The following is a 24,054-nucleotide window of genomic DNA, read 5'->3' on the forward strand; positions in this document are numbered from 1 at the left end:
CTTGACCCTAATCAATTTAATATCAGTCAATCAAAGAAAATGTTAGTTTTGGAAAATTTTAAAATGACATAACTGACAGTTAAAACATTTTTTGTTCATGTATTTGTATTTGTATTGTCTTCGGGGTTTTTTTGCATACCACGTCAAGCTTTTCTGTATATAGTCATGTCGTAGATTTCGGAGCAAACAAGAAATTGAATTGGATTTTAATATTGCAGTGCTTGGATTTCGGATTTGGGGCTTAAAACTTCTTGAAACTGTAACCGTATTTCATTCACCACAAAGAACTATCTGATTGAATAGTTTTCTTATCAGATAGAGAAATAAAACGAGTCGCAAAGTCTAAAAGCAACATTTGTCTGCCTGGGCTGTACCTCTGCACGTTAGTCTGTTTCAGTGTGTGACCCCCCACCCCCTCCCTGATCAGTCGGGGGTGAGTGCGCTAATGTGCCTGGAGACCGTTTTAATGAGTGTTTGCTGGAAAACGAAAAATACAAGAAGGATTTGTACGTTTTCACAACGGGGGAGTTGCGTAAGTACTAGTAAATAATTTTCTCGAGTGTGTACGTTACACATGTTATTTGTTTAAAATTGGTATTATTATTTTGCTAGCTAGCAAACTCGCGGGATAAAGGATTGAAGTGCACTCAGTGCGATACAATACGGTGGCGCTATTCTAACAGTTAGTTATTGCAGGGTAACTTGTAGAATATGCTGTGAATTGAACCAAGATTACACAGCAGTAGCAGTAATACGAGTTACTTCCCTCAAGTGAAAGCGTTAAACGTTAGCCCGATGCTTAACTAGCCAACGTCAGGCTTTCTGATTGAAGGCTAAAAGCGACGTTGTCACCAAGTAAACAGAATATTGATGATATTTTTGTGTATCGCTGCAGCCTTTTCAAGTATTAACCTGGTGTCTTTGGGAACAGCTTAGGGGGAAATGACGGTAATATGACTGAACCATATGGGAAGAAAGAATAGGCACTTTTTGTGCTAGCGAAGTTTCCTCGCTTTCATTCAAAATCTGTTTATCATTAAACAATTGAAACATAATGGCTTCGAGCTGACATTGAGGCCTGTGGGGCACTATCAGCCACTGAGACAGTAGACAAGTGACTATTTCACACTTTAAGGCTGCCTGTTTATTTAAGGGAGATGAACAGTACATTCTAACTGTACATAATAATATCAATGATGATAGATTAAATAAATGGGTTTTTGAAAGACGCTTGTGCATTTTTAAAGTCTAAAGTGTTGAATTGATCTGAGTATGTCATGTGTTCAAAGCCTCTCCCAGTCAGTGCTGTTCTCTATGCCTGTCTTACTCTACATGATGTTATTAGCACAAACACTTTAAAGGTGATAATTAGGTCTACAACAATAACACAGACTGCAATGTAGTTAAGCGTCTTACAGTTAGTTTTGAATGAATGAACTTAAAAAACAACACAAGCAAAGATCTGTCTCCTCCTGTTTTTTGTGTCACATAAGAAAGAAGCATCAATATCTGATGAGAAGACTTATTAATTTGGCCTTTCACGTGGTCTTACTCAGGTGATGCGAAGTGAAATATGCATCCTTTTTATGGTAATGTGCTGGAAAATGTTGAAAATGGGCATTAAACGTGCTTACAAAGTGCTTGAATTTGACCCTGAAAGGTGTATGAAGCCAGAAAAAGTCACACTTGGAGTAAAAACCTCTCATAGCAAGTTAATCATATTCAATTGATTTGATGCTTTCAGCACAAAATTTAGCCACACAGTCAGGACAGCGTCTGCTTTACCTTCATTGGTAAACGTGTTTATGCAGTACATAGTAACAGTGTGGCTGAGTCCTCTGGTTCAAATCAGTTCCAGTACATTTGGAGATGTAAGTCTTAACCTTTCACATGCATCGGGAAGGAAAAAACATTTAATCTGCACAGTACTGCCGAAGTGCAGCGATACATTGTGAAGTGCACATTTGCATTTGTCATACAGTACCGATCAAAAGTCTTGAACCACCCCCTTATTTTTTCGTGTTTTGCCAGGTCAGTCTGTGTTAACGGTGTTATTAACTGCATTCTTCAACTAAAGAAGTGAGAACAAATGATGTGGGCTTTTGTTTTTTTGCAATAGGCTGCAAGTAAATGTGTACAGATACAATTTAAAATTGGTTCTTTGTTAAGTTTTGTGGTCCTTTCCGTGACTTAGGTGTCTGTTTATGTTTGAATGTTTCAGAGATTAGTGTGAAGGGTCTTAACAGACAAAAAGTGGTCAAATACAAGCCCTGGATTAAAAATCAGAAACACTTTAAAAAGCCTGGAGAGCTATTCCTTAATACCACTTTAAAGATTACAGGGAAGTCCGGATCCCTGGAAGCAAATGAGGGATGGCTCAAGACTTTTGCACAGTGCTGTACATGTCATGTTCCCTGTTTTATAGCTCAGCTCAAACTGACACGTTCTCACTAACTGCTTCTCATTTTCTCCACAGTAAACTTTGACCACTTCCAGATACTGCGGGCCATCGGGAAAGGAAGCTTTGGAAAGGTAATGCAGCCTCCATTTTTCACGCCACTTGTATATTGTTTGCCCTTAATTACCCACCACGGTCGTCATCTCTAAAGAATCAGTGCAAGCGAAGCGAAATGTGCTGGGATTACACTTTAGTTCTCGTGTGCTGCTGTTATTTAATAACAGTTATAAATGCAGCTGATGTGATTATTTCTATAAAGTCAGTTAGAGGAGAGCCGATTTCTATTTCATCTCACTCAATCTAGGTGGGAATTTTGACCCCACGTCTCAATTTAATTACACAGCAGCAAAATTCTGCGGCTCTATTTGTCATCGCGCTCAACGGTTGGGCTGAAGGCAGGAGGAGAACTTAGTGTGTGTGTGATACACAATTGGGGCTGCAGAGATTGGAATAGTTTACCTTCATTTGAAATATCACTGCCCTGTGCACATTGTCGGCTTTAAAATTCAAACTTAAAGAGTTTGTAAGTAAACTGGCTGAGATGAGACAGACGATGCACCGGGTCCTCGTCTGAGTGCTGGCTTTCAGTTGTGCTGTTTCTCTTGCCCAGCCATGCACACACAGACACTGTGCTACACTTACACAGTGAGACAGATGCTCACAGAGACGTCCAGATACATTTTGTCCTTGCTGGAGGTCATCTTGTGTTTTTTGGCCCACTGTGGCCTCACACCGAGCTCCTGCTGTTTTTTGAACACTTTAACAGCACCAGTCTTTAGCTTCCTGTTGAACACACTTAAGTGGGGGAGGTGTTATTATTAGTGGTAAATGATTTGTGTATTTGTTGGATGCACCTCAGAGCAACAGGAAACATGACACGACACGCTCCAGTAACCTGCAGTCTTTACAGTGAGGACACACAAACATTAACCCTCTGCTCCTTACAGAAACTCTCTAAATCCTGTAAGTTTCTTGACTGCCACTTGGAAAGTTGAAACTTCAGCTCCCTCCACAGATTTTCTACAGTACTGATGTCTGGAGACTGACTAGACCACTCCGTGATCTTATAGCACTTCTCCATTAGTACATACTCAGATCAGCTTGCTGTGACTCATTTTCCATTACAATCAAGTACCACCTAATGTGCGTGGGGTCATTACAGCAAAGCGGCCCGATGTCCATGTTGTCATTTATGAGCAACACGAATGCCACAACAAAGGAAGACGTCGCAGCGATGATGTATCTGTGGCTTTTTGTCACACTTGGAAACCACGGTGTTGTGCAGCTATTTGCCTTGTTGCAGGGTTTTAAAAAAACTGCAGTTTTGATTTTAGTGAAAGACAAAAGCCAATCCGTGGCCTGCAGTCTGACGATGTCACATTTCCTGACTGCTTGGAACCCCGACTAAGTCGTCCTGTAGCCCACATCATAATGTTTCCATCTCTCTGCTTGACTGCAGGGATGCTATTTTTTGCATCACACTCCTATTTCAAAAGGTCAGTTAAAGCCACATAATTTCGTTTCATCTCCCCACAGCACTTTCTCCAAAGTCTTCCCTGAATCATTTAGATGTTCACTGGCACTTGAGATGGGCCTATACATGTTTCTCCTTGAACAGGTAGCTACCCTATGTTAGCCTAGCTTTCTATCACTGATGCTCTGTGTGTATGCTGCTGCCTCTCGTCTCGTGTTACTTAAAAAATTAACCCCACAGCTTCAATAACCGTATCTAAAAATCTCTCAGTGAAAGTTACGGTTGTAGGTTTGGAAACATTTTGGGGTAGCCAGTGTTAAATAGAGACAGGGCCACATTCTTTATCTAGTCATTGTAATGAAAGAAGCACATTAAAAACTATATGAGAGTTTGCTTTTAACAAGCATGTAATGACTCTACTTAAAAACTGAAAGTAGCATTTTGTGGATGTTTTCCCTGCTGCCCGATCCCATCAGTCTCTTAAAGCATCATTTTTTATGCGCCCTGGTGTGACAGAGGTTTCATGGCGCTACAGGTTACCTGAGCACATCAGGTATATTACGGTTGAAAACGAGTGCCCGGCCTTCCAGTGGGTGTTCGACCCCTCGTGCACAGCTCAGGAGTCTAAACGACCCAGCAGTTATGGACATGTGTGTTTTTAGTGTGCTGTCCCTCGTTCTCCCTGCTTGCAGGTGTGTGTGTGTGTGTGTGTGTGGATGCCGGAGTTTCTGAGAGCACCTGTTTACAGGCACCTTCAGGCCTGGTGGGTGTGGCCCTGCCAGGTGGTTGGCCACACCTGAAGACCATCACACAGCTGATCAAGCCTTGTCGGAGGAGCTACTTAAGAATGCGGTGGCGCTCTCTCTGACGCTGGATCATTGCGTGACTTCACGTTAGTCTCTCGGCCAGTCAGTACGGATAGTCTGCCGCATTGTATGTGTCTTACGGCTGCCTGTTTGTTATCTCCCCAGGAGAAGCGTGGAGACGAGAGGGCAGCGAGCACGGGGTGCTCAGACACTGAGGAGCGGAGACAAGGAACACTAGCACTGGGAAGAGGACATTTCACGGGAGTCGGGAACGCACTGCGGATTTATTGTTATTTTCCATTCACTGTAAATAAACGCACTGCTTGCATTCAGAGCTCCGTGCCTGGCTCCTCCTTCCTCACATCCCCACGGTTGACGCTGGACAACCGTGACAAATAGCTGTTCTTAGATTCATTATTAGTTCAACATTGACAAATAGTAGTTGACTAATATCAGGAGCCAAAAAGAAAACAAAAAACAAACTAAATAAATATTTCAGACGCTGAAAATAAATTATTACGGTCGTTTAAATTTGCTGTCAGCAAGTTAGGTCTAATACATGTAGTCAATCTAATGAATCAATATTACATGTAAAAAGTACAGAACTGAAAATGAAACTAAAATATAACGGTAAATGAACTGGTTCTTGTATAAAACCTTTCTACTCTCTACAACTTGCCTCATTCATGCACTCACTTTTTTCTATGCTTTTTCTCTGTAAGTGCTTTCTATCTAACATTAATACGCATTCATCCTCCCGATGGATGCATCGGAGAGCAACTTGGGGTTAGCATCTTGCCCAAGGATATTTGGCATGCAGGCTGGAGCAGGCGGGGATTGAACCAGCAACTTTCTGATTAGTAGGTTTCCTGCTCTACCTGAGCTACAGACACCCCAATTTGTGGTGCTCTGGAAACAACACGTTCTCATCCCAACAGGTAACGATGCTATGTGACAAATCATCGGTATGTGTAAATGTGTTTTTTGTTCTAATCATGAATCGCTTTGTAAAACAAGACCTGATAGGGTTAAGGTTAAAGTTATGGTTAGAGTTAATGTTAGGGATAGGGCTGGAATGGACGGCTGGAGCCTCTCCTCCAAGTGTGTGTTACTGCCGCCATCAGCATTCTGTTGTATGCTTTTCTCTGTAAGCGCTTCGAGCCTGTACTTTTTTGCTTTAGCTGAGTAATGAAGTTGAATCAGTACTTTAACTTTCACTGGAACAATAGTATTTTTACTTCTACTTAAGAATGTCTGATCTTTTGCCAACTCTGGCTGTCTCTCAGTCTTGGAATACCCACTTGTTGTCCAGCGGTGTCCTGGGAATATGGGAACTAGACAGACTGGGGAAACAATGGGAGGAGACACAAAGATGGAATCACTTTTACCATCTTTGATGTATTTGCTGGTCGTCTTATTTCTTCTATTTTGCAAGCACAGTGTTGCAATCATTGTCTTTGTGGTACAATGACACAGGTAGAATGCAGGTGTTTTCATGTAACACGATGCCAGAAAGATGAGTAATGTGTTTTGAAGAGAAGATAAAACATCATGTTTGAACAAAGATAAGCAGCAGACACGTCTGTGTGTGAGTTGTTCAGGTTCAGTAAGAAGGTAATATGTCTGCAGAATTTGTAATTCTTATGAAGATATTGCTTGTACAATAAATAAAATCCCTTTAACTTCTTCTTCTGGAGAGTGTCTTTATATATTTAGTCATTTATTTAGCCTTTATTTAGTACTAACTCTAGTCGGGGATATATATCAGAGTTTACTTTCAGATATGAGCATTGTGTTTCCTGTGGATGAATGAATGAATTATTTATTTATGTAATTTTTGAAAGACTGGCTCATGTAAAATCTCTGAAAGTATGACACAGCTCTCCTGTTACACTTTATGGACTCCTGAGCTTCACCATGAGGGCCTGTCTTTATTCACTGAAATCCACTTTTATAATGAATTCACAGTAATCACTGACACCTTCAGAGCATTACATTCATTAAAGACGTCTTCTACACCTACTCTTCCAGACAACCGACACATACTTCAACCACTGCAGGTTAACCAGCCACTCATCAGTAAAGCAAAAACTAAATGTAAATGTCCTCATGTGGAAAAGACTGAAACACAACTCCCACATATCACTAATGTAACAGATCCATTTAGGGAGAGTGAGAACACTAGGCTGGATGTGTTTTAATGCAGGAACATTCATCATGTCTTGAGTTCAACAAATCATTTACATTGAATATGTGAGCTGGATGGTTACACGATACAATGTGATTGTCAACAATAACTGCAATGAACGCTGGTTTGAGGGCGGAGTCAAGGAGGCCATTTACGTGAAAAGGGAAAGACCCTCTCTGAATCAAGGAGGGGGCCTAAGGGTACATCTGTCACCATCTTACAATACGAAGCTGTAAAAAAGTAATTATAAAAAAGCATTTTTGTAGCTGAATGTTACTGGATAGCTGTTTCATCTGTAACACATCAAAATAACCTGCTAAGGTTTAATAGGCTATAAGGAACACACTCACTTCCTGAGCCCTGGGCAATAAGAGACGTTTTGTGTTTTATAATTTATTGATATGTTTGATCCTTTCTGACCTGCGTTAATGAAGCAGTCATTAGAGCACCATGTCCGCTGTAATAGTTCTGTAGTTTGATGCTTGAGTCGTTGCAGACTTGTTGAAACTCCCTCACCCGTCAAAGCAGCGTCTTTGTTATTGGAGTCCAGCAGATGGCAGTGTTTCACTGTCTGACGGCTGTCTGAAGCTTCAGCTGGTTTATCCGTTTGCTATGTTTGCCATGTTACAGTGGGGAGGAAAAACTCCTTTTTAACAGGAATATCTAGACATGAGTGATTACTGCAGTGGGGCACTATCTGTGCTATCTATAAGAAATGTTAGCAACAATAAAACTCTGAGGATCAGGGCTCCATTTCACTCCAGTGTTCAGTGGCATTTTAAAAGAGTGAATACCGACACTGAATGTCTTTGTAAAGCAAAAGCACTTTGTTAGCCTTTACAGAGCAAAGCTGTAAAGTGAAGTGACCAATCACAGAGCTCCTTACATTGTTGCGCTGGAGAATAACTAAATATAATATAAAGATGATATTGAAAATAATCTTTTGTAGAGTCACTACTTAGTGGGCAGAGGACAGTTATCACTTTGCTGGATGCTTTAAAGTCGCATGTTCTGTATTTGCAGATTAACAGGATATTAACAGATTAACAGCTTTCATTAGACTTCATATGATAATCAACAGTGAAGTGTTTCTCTTTCAGTGTTTATTCTTGCTCATTGAATGATCTCTGTTCAGATAATATGCTGCACTCATCTCATGTTTCTTTAAATACGGCATCACTTGTCCAGCTGTGAAACTCTGAAAGAGTTACAGTTTCACCACTGAGCACTTTGAATGGTTATTCTTTTATTTAAAAGCACTTATTCTAGCTGCATCATCAATACGACAAAAACTGTGACTTCAACAAAAATGTATCTAAAAATATTTAGGGGGAAATGTTCCTACACCCCTCATGTAAACGTTACACCTCCAAAAGGGAGAAATAATCAGAATAAGGCGTAATCATTGTCTTGATAATAATGACCATGAAAATGAAACTAGGCCTACCTTTAGTTCAGCACACTCAGTGTTGCATAAAGACATGCGAACATGCCATCATCCATTCTGGAGCCTACTTTTAAAAAGAGCGAGCTGTTTATTCTGGCTGAGTAGCAAACAGAACCAACCATGAAAACCTAAACTGGGAAAACACTTGGAAACCTTGAACACTGGGAATATGGAGACACAGGGGGTAGGTGAACAGACACTCTGACAAAGGACAGAGGAAAACAGAGACAGTATATACACTGAGGGGTGATCCGGGAGTGGACAAACATGGGAACACAGACTAGGATTATCAAAATAAGACAAGAAGTAGCACGAACACAGAGACTGAGATAAGGACACATGAGCTTGACACTAGGATGGAAATAAACAAACATGGGAACACACGACGGACTGAGGAGACAAGGACAACACACAAAGAGAGGGACACTGGAAACAGGTAAAGGAGACAAAAACCCAGAGACAGCACTAAGACACAAAGAGAGGGAGACACAAGACGGGCTGGGGACACTAAGTGTCAAGAACCGAAGTTCAACAAACAAGCTGGACCCAGGAGCAGAACACACACACAGCGGTACGAGAGAAAAAAAAACTTTATTATAACTGAGAGTGTCCCAGGAGAGTAGAAGGGAGAAAACGCACGGAACCAGAGAAACCGAGGGACCGGGAGAAGAATCGCGCAGGAAACGCCGAGAGCGGGACCATGGGAGGCTGAAACAGAAAAAGAAAAAAGGATTATTGGGGTGCGGGTAAACCGGCAGCATACGAGGGGAGGTAGTGTACGCGTCTTACGATGATAGCGGGGCCAAGGGAACCGGAGGGAGGGGTGAGGGTCCGTGGGGAGAAGCTCCAGAAAGGGCGAGGCGGCTGGGGTTGATCGTGATCCAAATTCTGGACAGGCAGGTGGACAGGCTGGTGACTCAAAACACGCCGAGCAGTGATCTGGGTATACAAGGCAGAGTTAGTACTAGTTCACACGGATAGGATTGCCTAAGGACTTTCCCGTAGGTGTGCGTTACCGCTGAAGGACGATTACGGACTGGCGTGGAGCAGCAGGCTGGGCAGGATTAAATGGTCCACCTGGTGATCGCCTGGGATGGGATGCAGGTGTGGAGTCAGCGGCCACGCCCACGGGAGTGGAAATCCCATCAGCACCTCAGACGCCGGGCCGCGGACCATGACACTAAGGGGACGCTGAGGACAGAACACAGAGACGAACTCTATGACAGACGTTACGTGACAACAAGACTGACATCCACAGGAGACACTGAAAAAACAATAATCAGAAAATTCACGAATGCAGGAAAAGTAAACTAGGAAACTTCAGTCAGTATAAGAACACAACAATAATGATTAAGCAACATTCAAAAGTCCATCAACACAAAACTCTGAGACAAAGACCCAGAACCATGACACACAGACACTGACAGTGTTCTTGTTAATGCTCTGCCTCCTCTGGATCTTATTTAGTTAGCTAAAGTGGACTGCAGTCTTTCATTTATTGATATCATTAATAGTTTACCCGTATTAGACTCTTTCAGTCCACCTGAATCAAACATAACAACATGTTACAAGCTGTTTTACTGCTTCCAGTGTCTCAGATCTCATGCAAGCAAGTGGCTGGCTCAGTGAATGTTAATTTAGCACATGTTATATCTCTGTTCAGATATTATGTTGTACTCATTTTTTTCCTCTATTCAAATAAGAGCAGTTATTGTTCATTTAATCAAACGCTGCTCAATCATCCATATAACGAAAACTTTGATTCTCTTCATCTGGATGTAACGTTTTCAGAATCAACATTTTGGGAGCTGCAAAGCAGTTTCAGCTCAGAGCACCGTTCATGTTAACTTTTGCACCACTTATTGAAGCTGCATCATCATTTCCATCGAAGCTGTGTGTTGACACAGCTTCTTCTGTCATTGCATCCTCTTGTTTTTTTCTTGCTCTTTGTCTTTGAGCCAGAGAGATGGAGGTCCATGGCGTCATGTAAAACTACTTTGAAATTCTGACCATTTGATAATAAATTGTGAAAATGTATAATTTGAACATATTTGTTTTCACTCAGCACTACAAGCTGTATGTTCTTGCTTTTGAGCCCCGCACTCCCTCCTTTTTCCAATTCGTTTACTTCTCATTAGCACTCGGCGATCTGCACAGCTCAGGAGTCGCTGGCTGTCCCCTCTGTGACCTTCCCCAAACTGCAGCTTAAATTCATGCTCAAGCCATCTGCCATTATCTACTAAAAATGCTATCAAACCTAAAAAAAGGATGCGGTCTCAGCTGGTGAAATTGCATTATACACCGCTTTGAGGCAACTGTAGATAATTCATTTATCATTATTCAACATTGACAAATAGTAGTTGACTAATATCAGGAGCCAAAAGGAAACAAAAAAAACAACAACCCCAAACTAAACTAATATTTCAGATGCCGGAAAAAAATGATTACAGTTGTTCAAATTTGCTGTCACCGAGTTAGGTGTGATACATGTACATCAATATTACATGTAAAAAGTAGAAAACTGAAAATAAATCTGAAATATAAAAATGAACTGGTTCTTATATAAAACCTTTCTACTCTCTACAACTTGCCTCATTCACCCAATCACTTCTTTTTTTTCTCTGTAAGTGCTTTCTATCTAACATTAATACACATTCATCCTCCCGATGGATGCATCGGAGAGCAACTTGGGGTTTGCATCTTGCCCAAGGATATTTGGCATGCAGGCTGGAGCAGAGGGGGATTGAACCAGCAACTTTCTGATTAGTAGGTTTCCTGCTCTACCTGAGCTACAGACACCCCAATTTATGGTGCTTTGGAAACAACACGTTCTCATCCCAACAGGTAACGATGCTATGTGACAAATCATCAGTATGCGTTTGGAGGCATGAGAGCCGTTTGGAATGAATCTATACATGTAAATGTGCTTTTTGTTCTAATCATGAATCGCTTTGAAAAACAAGACCTGATAGGGTTAAGGTTAAAGTTATGGATAGAGTTAATGTTAGGAGCCTCTGCTCCAAGTGTGTGTTACTGCTGCGAGCAGCGTTCGGTTGTTTTCAAATGGGAATCTGGAGCATCTCATAAGGATGCAGAAAGATACCTTTCACGTTACTATGAGATGCCTCAGGCCATGACAAACTTTTGGTATGTTATAAGAACTGAGGGCAGCTGTATTTGGGCCTTTATTGGCTACAGAGATTCATTAGAGGTAAGGGTAAGGAAATGTGGCTTCCAGTAATTGTCCTGAACATACACCTGAGAAAACTTCAAAATCAGAAAAAAAAGCATCAAAGTAATCTTAAAATGTGTAATGTGCTTGTTACTCTGCTACAACTGGGATCATGTACCGCATAAAAAGACTAGATAGTCTATGTGATGTGGATGCTAGAGCGAAAGCCATGGTTGATATTTGACCTTGTAGTATTTTATAGTTTCCTTCCTGGAGCCAAATAGAGAAACAAATGAAGGCCCCAATTGCAAGAAGATGCTAGCATAAAACAAGCAATATAAAGACAACATATTCTGATCAAATAGCGCTGCAGTCATTGTCTTCATACTGGTAGTGATGATGCATTTCTGATAAATAAAAAGGTGGATCGTCTGGCTGAGTGGTGCGACAGAAACAACCTGCTGCTTAACACCGAGAAGACCAAGGAGCTCATCGTGGACTACAGGAGGAATGCTGACCCACATCCACCCATCCACATTAAGGGGACGGCTGTGGAGCGTGTGAGCAGCTTCAAGTTCCTGGGAGTCCACATCTCCGAGGATCTCACCTGGACGACCAACTGCTCCAAGCTGGTCAAGAAGGCTCACCAGCGCCTCTTCTTCTTGAGGACTCTGAGGAAGAACCACCTGTCCTCAGACATCCTGGTGAACTTCTATCGCTGCACCATCGAGAGCATCCTGACCAACTGTATAACAGTCTGGTACGGGAACTGCTCTGCCTCGGACCGGAAGGCGTTGCAGAGGGTCGTGAAAACTGCCCAGCGCATCGCCGGAGCACCACTTCCTGCCATAAAAGACATCTACAGGAAGCGGTGTCTGAAAAGGGCTGGGAAAATCATCAAAGACCCCAGTCACCCATCACATGGACTCTTCACCCTCCTGCCCTCTGGGAGGCGCTACAGGAGCCTCCGGACTAAGACCACCAGGTACTGGAACAGCTTCTTCCCCACAGCTGTCAGACTCCTGAACTCTGCCTCCTGACATCTGACCCACGTTAAACTCATGGACTGAACATACACACACCCACAATGGACAACTGTACCCTCAAACACACAATAATAACATGGACTGAACCACCACTCACAACCACCAGCACTTTATATAGCCTCTGTAGAAACTATCTACACCCTCACTTATCTTAACTGCACTACTGTATAGCTCTGTGTAAATAATCATTCTGTACATTCGATAATCTTTAACCCTACAACTGTTTACAACTTGCATAGTTCCCATTTCTGTATAGCTGTATATCCCAGATTCTGTAAAGTTATTTATTTCATATTCTGTATAGTTTTTCATATTTATATCCTGTTCATAGCCTGCACATAGCTTGTACTCACTACAGCCTGTACATACTTATAGTTATAGAATATTCACAACATACTTCATACCGTGTACATTATAACATACCATAATAGACCCATTTCTGTAATATACTCACATATCTATATTATTGCTAATATATATTGTAATATATCTATATCACTAAAGCACTTCTGGATGGATGCAAACTGCATTTCGTTGCCCTGTACCTGTGCATGTGCAATGACAATAAAGTTGAATTCTATTCTATTCTATTCTATTCTAAATGCCTGTAAAAGAAAGACTAACCATATATGGTGCTCAGTGGTGAAACTGCTTTGTAAGTTCCTTACAAACCATTTTATACTGATTAAAAAAACAGAAATGAGAACGCTATATCTGAGCAGAAATACAGTGGGGCAAAAAAGTATTTAGTCAGCCACCGATTGTGCAAGTTCCCCCACCTAAAATGATGACAGAGGTCAGTAATTTGCACCAGAGGTACACTTCAACTGTGAGAGACAGAATGTGAAAAAAAAAAAAAATCCATGAATCCACATGGTAGGATTTGTAAAGAATTTATTGGTAAATCAGGGTGGAAAATAAGTATTTGGTCAATAACAAAAATACAACTCAATACTTTGTAACATAACCTTTGTTGGCAATAACAGAGGTCAAACGTTTACTATAGGTCTTTACCAGGTTTGCACACACAGTAGCTGGTATTTTGGCCCATTCCTCCATGCAGATCTTCTCGAGAGCAGTGATGTTTTGGGGCTGTCGCCGAGCAACACGGACTTTCAACTCCCGCCACAGATTTTCTATGGGGTTGAGGTCTGGAGACTGGCTAGGCCACTCCAGGACTTTCAGATGCTTCTTACGGAGCCACTCCTTTGTTGCCCGGGCGGTGTGTTTTGGATCATTGTCATGTTGGAAGACCCAGCCTCGTTTCATCTTCAAAGTTCCCACTGATGGAAGGAGGTTTTGGCTCAAAATCTCACGATACATGGCCCCATTCATTCTGTCCTTAACACGGATCAGTCGTCCTGTCCCCTTGGCAGAAAAACAGCCCCATAGCATGATGTTTCCACCCCCATGCTTCACAGTAGGTATGGTGTTCTTGGGATGCAACTCAGTATTCTTCTTCCTCCAAACACGACGAGTTGAGTTTATACCAAAAAGTTCTACTTTGGTTTCATCTGACCACATGACATTCTCCCAATCCTCTGCTGTATCATCCATGTGCTCTCTGGCAAACTTCAGACGGGCCTGGACATGCACTGGCTTCAGCAGCGGGACACGTCTGGCACTGCGGGATTTGATTCCCTGCCGTTGTAGTGTGTTACTGATGGTGACCTTTGTTACTTTGGTCCCAGCTCTCTGCAGGTCATTCACCAGGTCCCCCCGTGTGGTTCTGGGATCTTTGCTCACCGTTCTCATGATCATTTTGACCCCACGGGATGAGATCTTGCGTGGAGCCCCAGATCGAGGGAGATTATCAGTGGTCTTGTATGTCTTCCATTTTCTGATGATTGCTCCCACAGTTGATTTTTCACACCAAGCTGCTTGCCTATTGTAGATTCACTCTTCCCAGTCTGGTGCAGGTCTACAATACTTTTCCTGGTGTCCTTCGAAAGCTCTTTGGTCTTGGCCATGGCGGAGTTTGGAGTCTGACTGTTTGAGGCTGTGGACAGGTGTCTTTTATACAGATGATGAGTTCAAACAGGTGCCATTCATACAGGTAACGAGTGGGGGACAGAAAAGCTTCTTACAGAAGACGTTACAGGTCTGTGAGATTTTCCTTGTTTGAGGTGACCAAATACTTATTTTCCACCCTAATTTACGAATAAATTCTTTACAAATCCTAGCATGTGAATTCATGGATTTTTTTTTCACATTCTGTCTCTCACAGTTGAAGTGTACCTCTGGTGCAAATTACTGACCTCTGTCATCATTTTAAGTGGGGGAACTTGCACAATCGGTGGCTGACTAAATACTTTTTTGCCCCACTGTAAGCAACAGACAGCTGTGAAAGTAAGATATTCAAATTCACTGAGCCAAAGACGCAGCTACAGAACTCATGACTCAAGAGTTTGCAAAATATATCCTTTCAAGAAACAAAGTTAAAAATGAGCTTATTGTTCATTATGATAGCGAGCGATATTCCACAGGGCATTGACAGATCCAAACCACTTCACACTTCACACACTTTAGAATTAATCCTGAACAGCTCACCACAACATTGTTTTCTCCACGGGATCTGCACACAGGAAAATAAATAATGATGGGACATACTGAACATTTGTGGAGAAATCCAGTACGTTTTTTATGAAGCACGTATCAAGGCTTGCTTATTTAAGAGTGAGTAATGTCTCTGATAAGAAAATTATTAGAGTCTTGCTGTTTCAGAAAGTGGTTTGAGTGCTGGTGTGATTAATGACCATATACAGTGGTCCCTGGTTTATCGCAGGAGTCACTGATAGATGAAATCCATGAAGTAGCCAACTTTATTTTTTACAATTATTATAGATGTTTTAAGGCTGTAAAACCCCTCACTACACACTTTATACACTTTTCCCAGGCAGGCATGAACATTTTCACACTTTTCTCTCTTGTTTGAACACTCTCAAAGTCTTGTAGAAAAATAAGTCCAGTGTTATAGAAGGAAACCAAAGGCACCCGCCGGTGACGATGTTTTGTCGACATTGTTGTGTTTGTTGGGGAGAAAACTTACAAACATACAGTACAGCACGTCAGAGTCACACTGCTAGCGATCGAAGCTTTATGTAAATTTGACCAGCTGAACGCATTCTGTACTGTACAGGAGACACAACACGAGATTGATTGACAATGGTCTAATTTTCTACAGCCAGTCAGGACGCAGAATACAATGCACTTAAAAAAATAAATAAAAAATGCAACAAAAAAGAAAAAATCAGCGAAACAGTGAGGGACCACTGTATGTGCTATTGGATCCCTGCAAAATTCTTCTGCTCATGTTGGAGATTCACCTTTTTCACCTCTTTTTGTGTGTGTGCCAAACAACTGGGGTACAACAACACCTAATCTATATAATCTAAGCAGAGGTGCATCTATCCAAATCTTTACAGGCTTTCTGTGGGATACCCTTAAACCCCTGCCTACTTAGTACCACGTGAAAGGGTTTTTCTCCAGAGATGGAGAGGTTATTACCAAAAAGAGAAACCGGCTGAGCCAAGGCACAGCGGAAAAAATATTATTTTTAATTAAACTTTATTTTTATAGAACCAAATCACAAATGTGCTTTATATTGTACGATAAAACCCTACAGTAATACAAGGACAACAGAAGACCCAACAATTATATGAACCCCTATGAGCAAGTAGGGTGACACACAAGCAGGTAGGGATGGCATTCTCAATATCACTTATCAATATGATTCTCTTATTGATTCTTATTGGGTTGTAACTGGCTCCACGTTGAGATCTACAACCATCTCTAAGCAGCATATTAAAGGCATTACATTCATGCAGATGAATTGCATGCTGTGGGTCAAATGTTTGTGCATGTTGGAGGCATCGCCCGTTCTTATAGAGTTCAATACTGGGGAAACATGAACCTAGTCAAAAAAGTAATGCATTACACAGAACAGTGTTCTTAAAAGTATTGCAATGCATTATTTACTCATTACATCTGTCATTTTTTACAGTGTGGTATGTTGGAGCAGCAGTTTATCGGCAGCTGAGAGGAAGAGGTTGGATAAACTCATCAGGAAGGCCAGCTCTGTTCTGGGATGCACCCTGGACCCAGTGCAGGTGGTGGGAGACAGAAGGACTCTGGCCAAAATAACATCTCTGATGGACAGAGTCTCCCACCCCATGCATGTAGATGTTGCTGAACTGCAGAGCTGCTTCAGTGAGAGACTGCTGCATCCTAGATGCATGAAGGAGCGTTTCCGCAGGTCCTTCCTCCCTGCAGCTGTCAGACTGTACAATCAGAACTGCTCCCAACAAACATAGATGTTTACATCAATGCTGTAACTGCAATAAGTTAGTTAATTAACCAATTCGCACTACAACCTGGTTTGCCTCTTACCTGTAATTATTTTTATTTAATTTAATAACTGTACAGTACTCTCTGTTTATAGTAACCATTGTCCTTAATGTAAATATGTAAGAAAAATTGTGTATGTTTCTGTTCTGTGTCCTGTGTACTGTTTGTTTGTATATGTGTCTTTTTGGCTGCTGTTACAACCAAATTTCCCCTTGTGGGACAATTAAAGGATTATTCTATTTTATTCTACTTTTGTGTTACTCTGTAAAATAGCTGAAACACATTGTCACATTATAACCAGTAACAGTATAAACCTTAGGAAACAGTCCCACACACCAACACAAATCTCGGTCCTAATGAGGACACACATATGAACTTTCTCTTAGTATTTAGGTATGAACACAATGTAACAATGAAAGCCAGCCTTTAAAGCGATCGCCACAGTGATTCTACTTTGGAAACACGAACAGGTAGAAATGGAGGCGTCAAGCCTGATCGTTCAACCTGATTGTTTGGCCTGCAAATATGCAAGAAAACTTTTTTTTTCGTAAAACAGTAGAAAAGCCAGCTATGAGTGACAAAATTTGCGTGATGCTGTGGTCATGTTGCATTAAGTTTCTGAAACACAAACAGAGAAGTGGTACATTTTCTTAGAACTGGTGCACTGGTGATGCGGGTGATAATTTAAATGATTACATAAGGCGGTGCTGCTGAAATGTATAAAAATCAAAGTGGCAAGAACCAAGTGTTCTTTGTTCCAGTTTGACTGACTTGAACGTAACAGCGTGTCTCAGCTACACTCTGCTCATCTCGAGTCTTCGCTCCTCATTTGGTAAGAATGTTTTGTTTGTGCAATAAAAATATTTAATTCTCAACAGGCTCATGTTCTACACCTCCAAGGAAGTATAACAACCCTCGCTCCTGCCACACTTTACCTACTTTTACAATCCAGACACGGGCTTAAAAACATGCTGACATTATCTGGGTTCTGTGAGCACACAAATCCTGCATAAGCTACATGCATGTACAGTTTGAGACCAGTCTTTATGTTAGATAATCTTTCATTTTCATTCACACTGACTATCAGATGTTGCCTATTCAGTCATGTATTTGATTTATTGTAATCTTTCGCCAGCTTCAGAGCCTTTCACCTGCTGCTCCACACGACCCACTTGTGCCTGAACCGCTGCAGGTTAACCAACCAACCAACCAACAACCACTCATTCACTCATCAGTGAAGCAAAAATAAGGTAATCTCATGCTGGATGCCTTTTAGTGCAGCAAAGGTCGTGAGGTTCTTGAGTTGAGTTTTATTCGTTTTCAGATGTGCAGTACAGATTTGTTATTACAGACCAAGCCACAATACACGAGGAGATGTGAGGAAAGCTTCCAGCGTTTACATTTATGATGATTTCATGTCCGAGTCGACGTTTAAGTTCTTGCAAATTGTTTCATTGTGTGATGTAAAGATTTCTGGCTGGCGATCAGTTTGTGAAAAGACAAAATCAAAATTCTAATGTGTCTCACTATAAGACATTTAGATTCAACAGCAATTTAAGACTCGGCCCCTTAGTTCCAGTAAAAGATACTCTTAATGCTTCTACACACCAAAACACTTATGATACGTTCATGCTCCATAGTCTGTGGGAACAGTTTGGGGATGGCCCCTTCCTGTTCCAACGTCACTGCACACCAGTGCACAAAACAAGATCCATAAAGACCTGGATGAGCGAGTTTGGCCTGCACAGAGTCCTGATCTCAACCTGAAAGAACTGCTCATAAATAGAGCAGAGACTGCAAGTTAATGTGTGAGATCAGTGGCTGACCTCATAAATTCCCCATACACTCCTAAACGCTGTGGAAAGCATTTACAGGGAGGTCGACATCATATGGATTAAAAATAGGATGTAATTCAAGTTTATATGTGTGTGTGAAAGCAGAGGAACAGAATCTTTTGGCAACATAGTGTATGTAACAGTAGAATATGAATGAAGGGGAAGGAGTGTATGAGAAGTCCCTGAGCACCCAAAGACAAAAGCAAAGTAACTAAGCAATCATTCAGCAGCTGATCCGACGCTTCTTGCTGGGCTTGAAGCCAGAATAGGAGCAGGCTCAACAGGAGAGGGCTGGGTGATAGTTGAAGCCTCTGCTTCCTGTTAGATTTGTATTGTTGGATTGTCATTTATGCTTAGAAATATATATTTATATATGCTTAGAAGTATATATTCATTTGTAGATTGAAAGAATGTCTCATCCTAGGAGGTCTGTAACAACTCTGTGTAGCATGAAGAGGGGGGTGCGTTCACTCCTCTTCAGAGAGACACTTGGCTCCAGGCAGGTCTCCCTCATGCATGAGTAACACAAAGAACTTTGCCTACTTGTGTCTTGATTTTTGCTGTGTAGTAAACTGTGGTTTATGCTACAAACCTATCACTTCCCATTGTACTTTAGGAACCACAAGTTAGCATGTAGACTCAAATTTATTACATATTTGTTGCAATAATTTGTGCTTTTTCTGGATAAAATTCTCAATCAGAATATTGTTTCTGTTTTTTCTTCACCAGGTAATAATGAGGATCCTGTTTATCTGTTTGCTGCTCATTGCCTCTGAGAGTTCAACGCTTGAAGAAACCCGCTATGGCCAGTTTAGAAGACAGCACATAAACGCCAAGATGACTGCAATGGATTGTGATACGGTTATAAGAAGTAAACAGATCTACAATGTTGACAACAGCTGTAAAGATACCAACACGTTCATCCTTGATAATCCAAGTGAGATCAAAAACATTTGTGTTGAGGGAAAATTTGATGAAACACTTCAAATGACAAAAAGTCACAAGAAGTTCAAAGTTGTTAAGTGTGAACTAAAGAAGGAGGGAGCCAGAAAACCCAGATGCCAGTATACTGGTAATCTCCTCACTAACAGATATGTTGCAGTTGCTTGTGAAAAGAATTTACCTGTACACTTTGCAAGAGACATTCTGGTCTTAGACGGCTAACAACTAGTGTTAAGTATGTTCAGGAAAGCCCCTAATATTATTTTTTCTTTTCTCTTTGGTGGAAGCAAAACTTAGCTGTGAAGACTGTTAACCTGTAGCTAAACACACAATGAATTTGAATCTCTCTAAAACTGCAAAGTAATCACAGAACATCGAACGATTCCTGAAGCTCGTGTTGCTTTGAGTTTGTGGTCCAAAGCATTAACATGTCGTAACAGTAACATGCTGCCACTTGTTCAGTGATTCTGTCATCAGCCATGGCTGGCTTGTGACGCAGTGCCAAAGGTGACTGTGTTTCTGTGATACTTTTACAGTCTGGACGATGTCAATGACTAGTCTCATGATCACACACATTTCACTGAACACACATGAGCTGTTTCTGTCATGAATCGCTGTGTGGCAGGCAGGAGTTGGACCCAAAGTGCAGGACTCACAGACTCAGGGAGGTGAACTCAAAACTCAGCTTTATTTGCTGGCAGGGAAAAAACATACAAACTAATCTAAACTGGGAACTTGGAAAACTCACAGAGAGACACACAGCATGAGGGACGACGCGACACTGACTCAGAGAAACACAGGGTTTAAATACACTGGGAAGTAACGAGGGGAATGAGACACAGAAGGAGGGCACAGCTGGGAGAAATCAGGACTGACGAGACAAGCAAAGCAGGACGCATTCACATGAGACACGGACCATCAAAGTAAAACAGGAAGTATCACACAGAGACGCGAACTTGACACAGTGGAGACAGCAACTAAGAAATACAGAGACATAAACCATAAGGCAGAGGTCTAAGAACCAAAATACACAGGGAAATACTCAGCTGGGAACACAAGAGACTAGACTAGAGAGAGTAACAAAAAACCAACCATGAGAACAATGCACAATGCAGAGTGACAGAAAACAAGAAACTCAAACATGCAAAGACACACAATTACACAGAACAGAGGGGACACAGAGAGACATGAAGGGCAAGGGATCAAAACTAGAAGCCATAGAATAAATCACACACAAGTACAATAATACAAAAATCACAAAGAACTAAAAACGCTGGGTCAGGAGACCCAGGACCGTGACAGTACCCCCCCCCTCAAGGGCTGGCTCCAGACAGCCCAAACACAGAAAAACAAAACCAAACAGAAAACAACCCAGGGCGGGCGGCGGGGGCCCAGGACGGAGGGCTCGGAACAGAAAACAAAAGAAGAGCACAGCAAACACCGGAGCCCAAGAAAACAACCCAAACACAGAGCAGTTCAGGGGGCCGACCGTGCGGAAGGCAACGGCGGAGACGCGGAACCAGTTCAGGAGGCCGGCCGCGCGCAAGGCAACGGCGGCGACGCGGAACCAGTTCAGGAGGCCGGCCGCGCGCAAGGCAACGGCGGCGACGCGGAACCAGTTCAGGAGGCCGGCCGCGCGCAAGGCAACGGCGGCGACGCGGAAACAGTTCAGGAGGCCGGCCGCGCGCAAGGCAACGGCGGCGACGCGGAAACAGTTCAGGAGGCCGGCCGTGCGCAAGGCAACGGCGGCGACGTGGAAACAGTTCAGGAGGCCGGCCGTGCGCAAGGCAACGGCGGCGGCGAAGGAGACAACGGAGCAGTTCAGGGGGCCGACCGCGCGGAAGGCAGCGGCGGCGGCGAAGGAGACAACGGAGCAGTTCAGGGGGCCGACCGCGCGGAAGGCAGCGGCGGCCCTCCAGTCTCAGGCGTGCTGGCCATGGCCTGGTGGGCACAGGACCAGACGAGGCCGGACCAGACGAGGACGAAGACTCGGAGGCCGGACCAGACGAGGACGAAGACTCGGAGGCCGGACCAGACGAGGTTGCAGAGGCTGAGGCTGGACCAGGGGGAGCACAGGCTGAAGCCAAAGCTGGGCCAGGCGGAGCAGAAGCAGAAGCCAAAGCTGGACCAGAAGCAGAGGCTGAGACCGGACCAGGCGTAGCAGAAGCACAGGCAGATGCAGCCGGACCAGGCGACGATGAGGCGGTCGCAGGTGGCGGCTGGACAGGCTCCTCGGGCCCTCCAGCTGATGCGGCGTGAGGCTGAACGGGCCCCTCGGACCCTCCAGCGGAGACAGGAGGCTGAACGGGCCCCTTGGACCCTCCAGCGGAGACAGGAGGCTGAACGGGCCCCTCGGACCCTCCAGCGGAGACGAGGAGGTGCTGGCCGGGCTCACTGGAACCCCCAGCGGACGAGGTAGATGGCGGCGTGGGAGCCGCGGAGTCCTGGATGAGCTCATCCGAGCTTCCAGCAGGAGCTGATGTAGAGCCAGAGAGGTTTGGGACCCCTGGCTGAATGTTAAGCCGAACAGAAGACCGTATTGCTATCGGGGACTGGGCCAATGGTTCAGGTGCGAGCTGAGCTACTGGAGATGCGGATGAGAGTGGGAGCTGAGCTACTGATGGTGGTGAAGTAGATAACTGCACGGGAGACTGAACTGAGGGCGTCTGCACTGGCACAGGGGACTGAACTGATGTCTGTTGTAACGGAGGTGGTGAGAGTGGAGTAGGCAGTGGAGTTGATGACTTCACAGGAGAATGAACCAGAGGTGAGTGCACAGGAGACTGAGCTAGAGGTGGTAGTGATAGTTGAGGGGAAAGTGGAGCTGGTGATTGAGTGGATGACTGTGCTAAGGGATGCTGCACTGGGGACACTGGAGACTGCACTAGAGACTGCAGTGACGGTTGTAGTGGAGGTGTAACGGGTGGAGGAGTGGCTGAAGTGGCTGCGGGTCGGGCAGCTAGTGGCTCAGCTACAGAGTGTATTAACGGCAGGGCTATGGGTTGAATGTCTGACTGAGTAGCAGCCTGAATGGCTGGGTGTAGTGATGGTGGTGGTGGAGGCGGCGACTGGGCTTTAGGCCGGGCGGCTAACTGAGCTGAGGGCTGGGGAACACACAGTTCATTTTTAACCGAACCCTCAGGACCCTTCATTTCAGTTTGTAGCTCACAACCATCCGAGTCTAAAACAGTCTTTGGATCCTTGGAGTTATTGAGCACAGAGACACCAATCTTCCTAGTTTCATGGATAGGCTCGAAAGGAACAGGAGTGACAGTTTGAATGGCTCAATGGGCCAGAATAATTGTCCTTAAAATAAGCAGTTCTTTCATTTCCGGTGCCGCTTACACAACAAGCCGGCCCGGAATTAACAGTTTTTATTTCTGCAGGAGCCAAAAGAGTAGCTCCACCACTCACCCTAGCCGACTGTACAGGAAGAAATCCAGGCCCTCGCTGGGGCTGTGAATGCTGGCGGGGTGTCTGCCGCTTCCCTGTTGAAGAGGGAGAAGGGCTGGCTGAAGGTGATGTGGGAAAACTCGGCTGCAGTTGCTCCTGCTGCGGTGTGGAAATGTTGGGTGCACTGGGGGGAACAATGATAATCCCCAGCATTTTATAAAATGCCTGTGCTGGCGTGAGCTGGTTGCTCGCAGGCTCATAGTATTCCTCGCGGTGCCGCCTCGGGTGCTTTCCTCGGGTCCGGGTCGCAGGCGTCAACAGTGGAGAGGAAACAGAAAAGTGAGTAGACGGGTTAGTGGCAAACGAAGACGACCGGCTACACGGAGGACCCCCAAGAACCAACCGGGTCCCATCAAAAGCCAAGCGGCGCCTCCTCATTGAGTCCGCTGGATCCTTTTTGTGGTCGCGTCGTTCTGTCATGAATCGCTGTGCGGCAGGCAGGAGTTGGACCCAAAGTGCAGGACTCACAGACTCAGGGAGGTGAACTCAAAACTCAGCTTTATTTGCTGGCAGGGAAAAAACATACAAACTAATCTAAACTGGGAACTTGGAAAACTCACAGAGAGACACACAGCATGAGGGACGACGCGACACTGACTCAGAGAAACACAGGGTTTAAATACACTGGGAAGTAACGAGGGGAATGAGACACAGAAGGAGGGCACAGCTGGGAGAAATCAGGACTGACGAGACAAGCAAAGCAGGACGCATTCACATGAGACACGGACCATCAAAGTAAAACAGGAAGTATCACACAGAGACGCGAACTTGACACAGTGGAGACAGCAACTAAGAAATACAGAGACATAAACCATAAGGCAGAGGTCTAAGAACCAAAATACACAGGGAAATACTCAGCTGGGAACACAAGAGACTAGACTAGAGA

At 43.6% G+C, this 24,054-nt stretch overlaps 1 long non-coding RNA gene across 1 annotated transcript; it reads left to right on the forward strand.

Annotated features, from left to right (window-relative positions):
* The first annotated feature begins 429 nt into the window (after nt 1–429).
* LOC147302550 (uncharacterized) lies at nt 430–5,072 on the forward strand. Its single transcript, XR_015127115.1, has 2 exons — nt 430–532; nt 2,477–5,072. It is a non-coding gene; the product is annotated as an uncharacterized LOC147302550 (long non-coding RNA).
* The last annotated feature ends 18,982 nt before the right edge of the window (nt 5,073–24,054 follow it).

This window comes from Aulonocara sp. 'chitande type north' Nkhata Bay, linkage group LG23 (genome assembly GCF_057382095.1).
Source record: "Aulonocara sp. 'chitande type north' Nkhata Bay isolate Kocher_YH1m ecotype deep benthic linkage group LG23, A_spYH_male_GT1.1, whole genome shotgun sequence".
Taxonomy (NCBI): Eukaryota; Metazoa; Chordata; class Actinopteri; order Cichliformes; family Cichlidae; genus Aulonocara; species Aulonocara sp. 'chitande type north' Nkhata Bay.